Source organism: Crassostrea angulata, chromosome 3 (genome assembly GCF_025612915.1).
Source record: "Crassostrea angulata isolate pt1a10 chromosome 3, ASM2561291v2, whole genome shotgun sequence".
NCBI lineage: Eukaryota > Metazoa > Mollusca > Bivalvia > Ostreida > Ostreidae > Magallana > Magallana angulata.
The window spans coordinates 38,326,047-38,339,005 of NC_069113.1; positions in this window are offsets into that span (position 1 = coordinate 38,326,047).

The following is a 12,959-nucleotide window of genomic DNA, read 5'->3' on the forward strand; positions in this document are numbered from 1 at the left end:
CGGATTGATGAATTATTTCGGTATGATTTATGTTTTCATCAGTTGTTATTGAGTGTATTGAATGACCTTAGGTACAAACATGGTAAAATTTATGTTTTCTCCATCTGTTCTAATGTCCTTTTGCACGAGGAGAAGGGTTAGGGAAACTTGACGAGTACAGTTCACGCTTCTAGAGTTCGAGGATTCAAATCAAAATATTGAGAGCAATATTAAAACTGATAATTAAACCAGATCGTTTATTCAAAATACTGTTGTACTGGCTAACCCTAAAAGTGATGAAGTTGAAATGATGGAAACATTATGTTGAGAATGAACAAAATGTTTTGCGTTTTAGTGAAACAAAAAAAAAACTACTAGAAACAAAAAGACATTAAACATTACTATTCACAAACTATTCGTGACGTACATGCATTGATAATTTTATTTCGAGAAAATGTGATGCTTCTACAAAAAACTACAAAGCATATATTACTTTTTTATGTTTAGCTTGTATCGATATTGCTAAGTGATGCTAATTCTAGTATAAACAACATAACAAAATATAATAGTTATCAAAGTTTTGATGTACAATCTGCTTTTATTTATGTTCCGGTTAGATTGTTTATGGTTAAAAAAAACTGTTATAAATTGAATAAAATTCTGATGATTTTAGAACATAAAAAAGGGTTATATAATACATTCATTTATAAATAACAAACTGATTTTGTTATGCTAAACTTCTAATACCGATACTTATTTTTGCTTCCTTTTCCAATGACAAACAATGAATGCTGTCGAAACAATAAAACCTTTGATTTTGAAGCGATCAAATGATGATTTTATGTACACCCTGATCTTGATGTCCAGCTGTATTAGAAACTTGGTGCATGGAACATTTTAATTGAACGAATGTAGAATGAAGAGAGCAATGTTTTTTTTCATAACAAAAATGTCTTTTTTAAACATAATTGAAAATGAGTTCTGCAATTTAACTGGAAGGTATTCGGGGTCATTTGAATGTAGTGCGTCAAATGTCTCTCCACAATGTTATAAATAAAAAAAAAACATGAATATGATATTTCATATTCTGTCAGAAGAATTTAGACAACCAATTGCAATCTTGCTGTAAAATAAATTTACGCACGTGGTGCGTTTAAAAAAAGATGATTTGCTTAAGAAAATACTTGAAAGATAATTCAGGATTTTTGCACAAAATGTTTAGTTGTTCTTTTCCATCAACTTATAGGTGAAATTAAAACAATTGTAAAAGAGATAACAAAGAGCATGCATCAATTGTAATTGTAACGAACAAAAAAAAAATGCAAAAGGTAGTATTAAATGTCAATTAAAAGAAACGCACACATGAGTAACCCTTAAAACATCAAAGCAATAAAAGTAATCTGTCTTTAGACGGGAAGATCAATAGATTTCAGTGCTAGTGGGGGTTGTCGAAAGACCCTTAACCGCTGCATTGTATCCAATAAGACAACGACGTCACACAGGTTATCCTGTTGGAGATGATGACAACATGGATTTAGGAGGAAGGAGGTAGCCACATTTTTGCACCTCGGTGTTGTAATGGTAGGTGGAGTCAGCTAACAAAATATTTGATACGTGAATGGCAATATGGTTAAATGTTTTGAACTGAAATAAAACAAATAAACGTGCAAAATGAGGAAATGTGTTTGGTGTATACCGACTTTTCGTTGCCTTCAATTGAGTGTTAAAATGATTAATTGGCTATCAAAGAGCAAACGATTTCGCCCTTCATCTGAGGTTTTTGAGTGTTACCAAACTGGTAGAATTAGTTGTCGCTTTTTGTCATATGTCCATCATATTCAGCTGATCTGATCACCTGCTTTTTAACATAAACTATGCTTTTACTAAATAGGTAACTTTTCGACGAATTTCATTTTTATGCAGAGAATTCATAATATTTTCGTAACACATCTAAAATACAGGGTGCAGATTTGTAAAGCATGATATATATTTGTTAATTTTGATATAATATTTCATTTAATTAATCAAGCAGTAAGTCCAAAAATTAATATGGTGTAAAAGAAAATTGATGAACTTTAATGACAAAGCAAAATCAAGAGAAATGCCGCCTGGATCATTTATTACCTGATTTTTGCCAGATATTCCCCAACAAATATTAATTAATGTATAAATTTCCAAATCTGCCAAGGAAAATAAATAAACTTTATTGATGGAGCCGTCACTTTAACACCACTAGGTACCGCAATACACTATGTATTACATAACGGTGAGAATCAATCGATTAATTCTTTTCAAAAAGGAACATTTATGTACTTTAACTTGAATGCAACATGCTAAATTTGCATGTCCAAAATGCCACTTTTCATATAACCGTGATCCAAGACGAGGTACTATCTGGTATCCATGAAAATGCATAAATTAGAATCCAACTTGCCATTCGCCTTTGCCACTTTGGAAACAACGATAATTCTTTATTTTGGACTCGAGTTGATAGATAGGATATGGTATTTTGTGGGACAACATTGGGGCCAACTTCCTTGAAAAGCAATAAAAATGGAGAGCTTGTCAGGTCTTGTTCAATTATAATCTACAATTGTGGGTTTACTTGTCAAATTATAATGTAGAGACACTTCAATTTTGACTATAGTGTTTAATATTAGATAAAAGCCGACCGTTTTCAAAATTACTTAACACGTTCTCTGGTTTTAGATATAGGAAGCATTTATTCAAGAATTCAGAAAATATGCAGCCAGGCACAATTGAAAATAACGTAAGAAAATTTTTTTTACATGTACTAGATACAAAAAATATCTAAAGGTATAGAAAATATTTCTTGGAAAGGAGAAGATTGGACTGTTATTGAGTTCTCTTCATAATAAATGATTAAAATAATTATTAGAAAAAACTTTTGATGGATTCAATGTGTGTGTGTTTTTCTAAAATGGCTAAGTATAAATAATTATACATTTCATTTTTTTTTCAACGTTTTTAGAAAAGCACGAAAAATGTAAAAACACTAGTAAATAATTCAAAGAAAAAACTTTTGATGGATTTAATGTGTGTGTGTGTGTTTCTAAAATGGCTAAGTATAAATAATTATACATTTCATATTTTTTTTTTCAAAGTATTTAGAAAAGCACGAAAAATGTAAAAATACTAGTATTCTTAGTTAGATACATGTATTACCGATAGTTGGTATCGCCTATAGGATACAGTATATATCATACTGAATTAATCGAAAACTGTGTTTTAACCACATTTTGTACAAACGGTTCGAAGATAAGAAGTTCTATCTACTTGCATGGTCCTCACAACTGTAGGCATATACATGTAATTATCACAATATTAGAAGAACATATGTAAACATGGGTGTACAGAGCTATATGTGGGTATAATACAGTTAATTTATAAAATAAATTTTTATAAATTTTTTTACAACAGTCTCGAGTTTATCGTTTAACAAATGAAAAATGTGCAAATTGGTTTTTTTAAACATTCAGTGATATATGTAACAACAAAAGCAAAGGACAACAAATAATGTTAATTTAAGGATAATGCAAAATATTTGTAAACATTTTTACAATTGATGCAAATTACAACAGAAAAGAATGACAATTAAGATTCCCAGGTATATTGCTTTTGACGTTTGAACTACAACTAGTTATACATGTATTAAGCCATGGATTGCCATGATATAACAAGGTGGAAGGTTTTTTTTATTGTCTGAAACTTCTAAACGAACTTTGTTCAAATCTCAAGTTAAAAATTAAGGAAAGGTATACACACTATATTGTGCATTATAATTTGACTCTATCTCTACTCGTTAAAGGAGCTTGGTAAAATCAAAGCTAAAATTTGAAAAAAAATTTCTTTCCTTGTTTTCTCTATTTAACTTTTCAAATATCGGAATAAACCCAAAAGTATATGCATTTATGATTTTTGAATACGTAATATTATTCAAATTATTCGTAGAGAGTTTATGTTTTAGTTATAGAAAACGAGGGTACAACATGTAGTATATTTGAAAGTGATCTTATGACATAAAGAAAAAATATGTATAGAAAAGGAGATATATCATATAATGATTAATGTTCCATATATAGAATTTTGGCTTGCAAGTACGTATCATATTGATAAAAAATACAATTTTTTGGAAGCAAAAAATTTTTTTCGAACAGTTTTTTGTTGTTGCTTTTTTGTGATGGTTTTTAATGGGTTTTTTTACTTAAAAAAATACACGTGAGTTGTTTTAAAATGATTAGATTTTCTAGTCTGTGAAAATTTAGATATATAATTGTTGAACATTACAATGCCTCATTTGGGTATTTTTAATTATTGAACAAAATGTAAGTGACATGCAGTCGTCGAGTTTTAAGATACAGAACTGACAGATTTTGTAAGTGAACCAAGCTTGTGTCATGTTGTTGTTGATTTAGTACTGAATAAAAGTACCAGGTTTAAAAAAAATGTCGTGTGATGAACATTAGACACTGATTAGTTGTGTTGAATGTTGCTTAAAACAGAACTTTAACCTATTTAAGTATATAACCAATATTAACAGAAACAGGAACGAGCCTTGATAACATCACCAAGTATTGTAATATCTGTATCTCGCTTAAAACTCCACATTTGACATTCAATATGGCTGCAATTGTGAACATTATAAAAGAAAAAAATAGAATTTGAAATATGAAGGAAATAATGGGGGGTCAAAAAACGTAGTTCAAAATTAATATGACTCTTATAGATTCCATTCAATTTTGCAATTTTACCCTTATCTGAAAGAAGCTACAAACAACTTTCTATTAACGTCTTGAATTGAGCATCCATATTAGATAACAGAGCAATATTAAATTGGTGGCCAAAAATCATTCCTGTGATCATTTTAAAAAATGTTATTTAGTTATAATATTGGAGATCGGGCAAATGATTTTAAGATCTCAAATGAGATCTCAGAATGGGACTCTTCATGAAACATCAAATTCTTAGAAAAGGTCTATCAAATAACCATTACTCTTTCACGATATATGATTATACATGTACAATTATTTTGTTGATTCTTAATAACAATTTTTGTGAATGAACTATCGCCATCAATATTTATGAGAAACGAAATAAGATCATTTACAATTCCTTTCGTGCCATATTTTCATAATGTTTTCCTCTCAATGCAAAAATCTTTCCTGACATTCTCATAGAAGGAGCATACCTGTAAATCTTCAGACAATTTATGAACCTTCCATTGAGTTTTTTCTCTCCTTCGTTTTGATGGATAGAGGTCAAAACACACTTTGACATGGAAATATACAAACTGTGACCTGGACCAGTCGGTCCCATGCAAATGTAGACATAATTTTGTCTGTGCAAAGTACATTTTCTTTCAAAATCTTTTATTCCAAGTGTAATTATTCGATCGCTGCCTGGGAAAACAAGTCTAAAGTGCAAATACCAACCACAGACCCTCAGAATGATACGTTTTGTACTGGGGTTCCCTTGTTCTGTTGAAATAAGCATGTGATCTTGTAAATATCATGTAAAATCCAGCACTTTATTCGAATGTTCGGCACTATGGGAAAAGAAGATATTATTTAGAAAAAAAAAATTTAAATGTGTTACGGTTATATCAGTTTTCCATCGTCTTTACCACAATATGATTTTTTAACCATTAACATTTACAATATACCTTCTTTTACAGAATCTCTCAAAAAATGAACCAGTTCACCCCGTCGTCACAATGTTTTGGGTTGGTTTTCTTTTTTTCTTAAAAAAGAGGATATATATAAAAACAAAAAGTCAACTAGAAATTGAGCACAATTGGGTTTTATCCAGAATCTTTGTACAATTTCTTAGAGTATTTCACAACAACATTAGTTTTTGCTAAATAGGCAAACTCCAAAGTTTGAAACAGTTAATAGAATTGTTCAAAACAGTATCTGTTTCAATTTTGGTTCTTTGCTGCTGTTCTTTTCATCGTTTTATGTGAGGTTTTGTGGTTTCATCAATATTCGTCGAATACCAATTTTCGTGAATTTCGTTGTTAAGTTTATCCATGAAAATTAATGTTCATTGAAGTGCGATCTCTACTAACAGTTTGTATTGATAGGATCATTGGCCACGAATTTAAGTATTCTTGAAACTTTGTTTTTCACTCTAACCACGAAAATTGATACCCTTGAATATTAATGAAACGACAGTATAATAAAATATTTTATACAAAATTCATTATTAAATGAGCTTTGCATCATTTAAACTCCATCTTGTAGTTTTGATTGAAATTATTCGTCTATCTGAATGGCAAGTCTTTAAAAGATGGCGTAACACTTGTTGTTTTATATCATTTACAAATGTAGAACACCAGCAGACTATTTGTTGTCTGTATACATGTAAGATATAAATGTACAAGAATATATAAGCACAAATATTAAACTCTAATTATATATGAACTATCAAATTTTTGCTTTTAAAAGGTTTAAGTTTAGAAGTGATTGTCAAAAAATAAATACCTACATTTCCAACGTGCACTCTAATATATATATTACGTAAGTTAATTAGCTGTTTCTTCTGATCGGGAAACACTGCATAATTTCAAATACAATAAAAGAAAATGAGTAAGAGCAGTGTACAATGACAACAAAATAATGAGGTAGTGAAAGTCAGAAGAATAATATTGCATGATAAAGTTTTTTTTTTTTGTTTTTTTTTTTTTAATTTGATAGTTAAAATATCTATGTTCATGTTTATTGTAAAAAAATCTTAAATTTTCTAGGATTTTCCATCTGGGTTTTTTTTCAGAAGCGAAACTCTACCAGGATATGACGCACTTTCCTTAGAAATGAACAACAAAGCCCTTGCTTTTCATCTTTAATCTACCACACTTGCGACATTTAACAACATAGATCATTTGTTTCATTAAAGCGTAAGCTTGTTGATTGTAAATGATTAGTAAGAGGTCGTCTGGTCATTTTTAGACTTTTAGATTTAAATATTGCAGTTTGCAATTTATGGTCAAAACTGTAAATTTAAAAATAATTATTATATGTACTTTAATTTGATATGTATTTATCATATAAAATCGAGAAGTGTCCGATTTACCTTTAAAAAGTGTAATGTCAACTTTATGTATATGTTTTTCTTCCATACAAGCACATTTAAAATCTGTGCATGTCTATTGCATTTTATACACCATAAATTAGAAGAGAGCTTAGATAGGCAGAGTGCCAGTTGTCCAATCCCATTATTTATATTATACTTAATAAAATATTGTTAAAAATGCACCAAAAAAGGAATTAATTCTTCTCTTAAATTGCATTCATAATTAATCTTATAAAAATTGCTTTTTACACCGGGGGGTGGAGGTGGGGGTGTGTCAGCGCAAATTTTGCATTATTATCTGCGGTTGTACGTTTGGTTCGAAAACAAGAAGTTCTAATAAATACATGTACATCAGGTCCATCGAAAATTTTGTTAACAGGTTTTTTTTTCTGTTTTTTTTTTTGGTGGTTTTTTTTTTTGGCATTCATGATTATAATATATCTGTTTTAACATTCGAGGAAAAGCAGGATATTTCCCGGATAGCCAAAATTCAAGCATATTTGAGTCAACACCGAGCACCATTCAAACGAATGCCAGAAGACCAAATTGTGATTTCTTGAATCCCAGTACCTTCGAAACCGTAAAAACCTCAATACGAGTCATTGACCCAGAAAGAAAGTTACCTTACCAAGTTTAATTAGTTTTGAAAAACTATGTAAATCGTGGTTTGGTCTATATTACAGACTTATATAATTTTAAATCCAATAAATAAAGTAATTGTTTCATTCAAAGGCACATAGCATTAGAATACTTACTTAATATCTCTAAATTGAAAAAACAAAGATTGTGGGAACATGGATACAAGTATATTCATAAACATTTTATTTTATTAACTTTAAATTGGAATAAAGCGATTGGTTTTCAGAAAATTGTTCAAACTGGGACACTTTTAAAATTTCATTCTGAGTAAACACTAAAACACTACAAGTATGTGCGATTGGTATTTGTCTGGTTGGTTGTTGTGGCTGTGTAATACAACGACAGACGTTTACCTCAGACTGGCGGACGTTAATGGCTCACCATTACGCCTTCCTACTGTAACTGCATCAAATTATAAGTACCGTTCCCTGGCGTTTATTTATTTCCTGAACACAGGCCTTATTTGTTTTAGAAAAGTTTATGAGGACAATCATTCCTCCCCCAGGATGTCACGCTGGAACATTTCAAGGCTGTTTAAATTTTCTAAATCATTTTAGATCAGATTCTTAGCATTCATAAATAAGAAACCTAAGTGGCAATTAACCAGGAAATATGGTGGATTTACATTTTTGTCTGGGGCGTAAAATTAATACTTTACCGAGATATTGGCATTTATTTTTGTCTGGAGTAATGGTTTATATAAGTCTTGCTTCATTTACGAGTAGAGGGTTTACATTTCTCCTGCTATTGGACAAGGTACATTGCGGTCTAAGTAATTACTTGTGAAAGTATAAAGTTTGTTTTTAAAATGTTAAATAAATGCCATATGTTGCAAAGCTTAGTGAATATGACATTTAATTTATGGGGGTTAGCATTATAGACGAAGATAATGTTCTGGTACCATTTTTCTTGTTGCAAAACTGTAAGGTGTCATAAATTATTATGCATAAAACGATTACAAAGTAAAATATCTGGGTTTCAGAGATATTTTCCTAGTCTAGTAAGTATGAACGGAGTACATGCAATTAAATGATGTAAATTATATTGAAAAAAAGAAATACTCTTCTAAGCTTTAGGATATAACGATATTTTACAAACAAAGTTGTGATCTTCTCACCTTAGGCTTGAAGATGCTTCAATATGTGCGGTCTAAAAATCATATATTATTTTCTTGTCAACAATTTGAACACACGCAGTTGGATTAAATATAATATAAATCCATTGAACTTTTTTTGCTATTCCAGCAGACCCATGCTAATATATTCGTCTTTTAAACAATAAAAACTTTCATTGTTGGTTCAAAGGGTTGTTGCAGTTGCCGACATTATATTGTATCAGAAACAAATACGGTACACAATCCACGTCTGCAAATTATGTACATTCATGTATTCTAATACTTTCTGCAATGATCGAAACCATACCCATAAACACCATCTCCAGAATGAACCAATGTTGAAAGCATTTTATGGCTGGTTTAATATAAATATTTTTAGTTTATTTGTTTAGAGTGGGTTAATTGCGTAAAATAATTTTTTAGCCGAATTTTTTTAATTGATAGAAGAGCCTGTAACTTTTTGAAGTTTCACACATTTTTATATCTAATTCTTCCATTAATTTAATCTAATTTAAACCAAATAACCAGATATCCTTTTTATTTAAAAAAAAAAATGAAATTTCAGTAAACAACCTAACAGATGAATATTTCTATCAGAAATTAATATTTAAAACTTTGAACAGTAAAAGACACCTGATAAAAATAGGGGACTGGGGTTCCTGAATCAAATTCATGTTTTGCTCATTCAGAACCACCAATTAAATAGGTCTAAGGACAGACCTAAACCTGCAGGTGCACTATATAATTTGAGAGAAACGTGGAAAAATTATTTACAGTTATTGCCTGAAAATTTTATCATGAATAATTGTACAAAACGATTAAATAAGAACCCGTAGTCTGTATTTTACTACTTATATCTCGTTTTATTGCAATATGTAAATGTTTTTAATTAATACTTATTTTGTGCAAAATGCGTCGACAAATGCACAGCTTGAATTTGTCAGGAGATTTCAATTTATTTTATTTTCTTAGTTCAAACTGGTACAGGTTGTGAAGTTTTAGTCTTCTGACTGTAAACAACTTCTAATTGGTTTAGATGACACATCTTTGGACCATATTGCTTCTTGAAAGCAATTTGTGGCTTTTGTCGTTAATTTTAATGAATGGCACTCAAATTTCAATGACGTCAAGATGTTTGTTAAAATCTAATCAATCATTTAGTTTGACAAATTATAAACAAAACCCCAACAAATAAAAAGCAAAGGTGAAGATTCACCAACCAATCACCCCCATAATATAACCACAGGGTTCAACTTTTTCGTTCTTTTTGAATTGGCGATTGTGTAATGTAGAAAAGCATTTCATTTAATAGCTACATAATTTCAAAGTTGAAATGAAAATTTTACCAGAACCTTGAAAATTGAATTTTTTTAAAGTGTGTTATGTAATGAATGCGTAACTGAAAAGTAAAGACTAATCCTTGAAACAATTTGCGTGGATGCATGATACCATCACCTTTTATTTTGCAAAAATCGTTCTTCAAATTGTGGTAACTAGTTGCAATTTTAACAGCAAAATAAACAAAAAAAGATTTGATGGTTAACATACTGCATATTAAATAAAATGAAAGATCATTGTCATTTTCTAATACATCATTACAAACGACAGTCTAAAGTCAGCAAAGAAACCTTAAATTGAGAGAGAATTACAAACATTGGCCCTGCTTTGGAACGATTTGTTCAATATTACATCCTTTCTTTAAAGGTGTGGCCCTAATCAGCATTGTTTTGGTTAAAGTAATCTTTCCTCTGGAAAATATACACAATATGAAATGTTAACTGATGATAATTAAAAATTAATTAAAAATTTAATAAATAATAATTCAAAAGCCTTAAAAAACACGTTTTTACAAAATCTCAACAATATGTATGCCCCCTTTTTATGAAAGTGTTCAACCAATTTTACATACTTTTATGATTTCATGAAAAACTGGCTTATCTTTGAATTTGAGATGTGTTGCACTTATAAAGCTCAATAAATATAGAGGCTAATACGTTCATTTTCTTACTACATTTATTTAGTTAAATCGACGAATTAAAAAAAATATCATAGATACAATAAAATAATAATAATTAATAATACTGAACATTGGTACATATATATACTACAATGCATTTACAAACACAATATATTAAAGCGTTATATACTAATTAAGATTTAAGCCTTTTAAACCTGCATACATATGTTTTGCTTCTAATATAATATACTAATCACTGTGTCTACTGTGATTTCATTAAAATTTGTGGACATCATTTTTCGTCGATTTAATGAAATCACAGTTTCGAGAATACTATACTCCTCTCAATTCAATATTTTATTAGATATTGTACTAAGTACAAAGTCTTTAATGAACACATAATTCTGGGACATTTAAACAAGTATCATAAATCCACAAAAAATGGTATCCAATGAAAATGGTTGAAACAACAATATACGTTATTTTTGTGATTCTCTAGTTTTTATAATCAATTTCTTGTCCCGCATTGTTTTCAGAACTACTGAATATAGGGTTGTTTTCGCCCAATGTTACCCCCAACCCCCTTTTTTATACTAGCAAACGATTTCGCCCCATTTTAAGTTCTCTTAGACACAATTTCGCTTTAAAGAGATACATTTATAATTTGGCTGTCAAAGAGGGCGATAGGGGCGAAAATAAAACGGGACGAACATTTCTCCATACACAGTTTCAATGATAACACCACTCGAGTAGTGACCCACTATAAGGAGCCCTAATATACTTCCAGATAGTTTTTTTTTCTATTTTACAGCATTGAGGTCCAACAACGAAGCACAGTTAGTTGGAGCACCAGTTGCTGATCTGAGAAGTCTTGAGTTCAAAATCCGTTTGGGCTTTTGCAATTTTACCAATCTAAAAAATTAAAATGCATTGTACGATCTGTATTATCTGAAATTTAAAATTGTGATAATATTATAAATATGCTAGACTTTTTCTGCAATGATAGCTCAAGGTACCCTGAACCACAACTAGTATCATAGTTATTCAAAGTACACAAGAAAATGAAATGATTTTTTGTGACGAATGCTCACTTGACACTTAACATAACCTTGAAAAATTTGCTCGAGAATTCGGTCTCTTATATGCAACAAAGGCATTTTCTGGTTAAAAAGGTTTTGTATAACAAGTTGTGGGTTCTGAGCAATCACCTGTCACATTGTGTCGCCAGGTTTTTAACGTTACATAATTATATGGCTAGCGTGATATTGTTTATCTTTTGATTTCAATATATCAACATTTCATTGTTTAGAAAGTGAATCATTAACAGTGAAAAAAGATACGATGCCTGCAAATAAAAGTAAACGTATTTCTCGACTCCATTTTGACTAAGAAACGTTGATTACTATAATAATTGTCATCTCCTTAATAAACTGTAACTGGCCACTAGTTGTTCGTGTAGTGCAAACAAATTGGATCTTTGAGTTATAAATGAGTAATTCATTCCATATTTTCTAACTAAAAGGTCCTAATTGATTCATGCATTTTATTTATGTATTATTGTGCGCTAAAATATCTTCGTACGGATGAATTTAGCACTGTGATGTTATAAAATTGCACCGAGAGCCTTCAAGAGATTCATCTTGATCAAAGAGATGTATATATCTATCTTCCCTGTACCGAAATAAATATGCAAGAGTACTGAATGCATTATATCAATTGCAAAAAATGAATCGGTGTTTTCTGAGAAGCTAAAGAATGAAAAAACACTTAAGGTGACAGAACGTCGATAGTTACCTTGATTTTTGGAATAGTTGGATTCTCGCTCCACCGGGATATTTATGAGGTGAAGGTCATTGATATATGACCTCTTTATTGCATTACCCTTTCTAAACTCCACAGACTCCGAACACCTGACCACCCTATATGTAAGAACCGTGACATTATTCTTTTTTTTCCCGTATTAAATCATACTGGTTTGCGAAAACAAAGAATTTAAGGTCACAGTTGCGATTAATTAAGGCAAAAGGTTGGGGTTTTTTGTAAACCATGGCACAGAAAAGGTCAGGGAGTGTAAAAAGAAGGAAATGTAGAGAGGACGAAAACATGAATTCTGAACACACATCAAACTCACAAGGACACGCCTAAATTCTCTTACTAAGTTAACTTTTTACAATTACA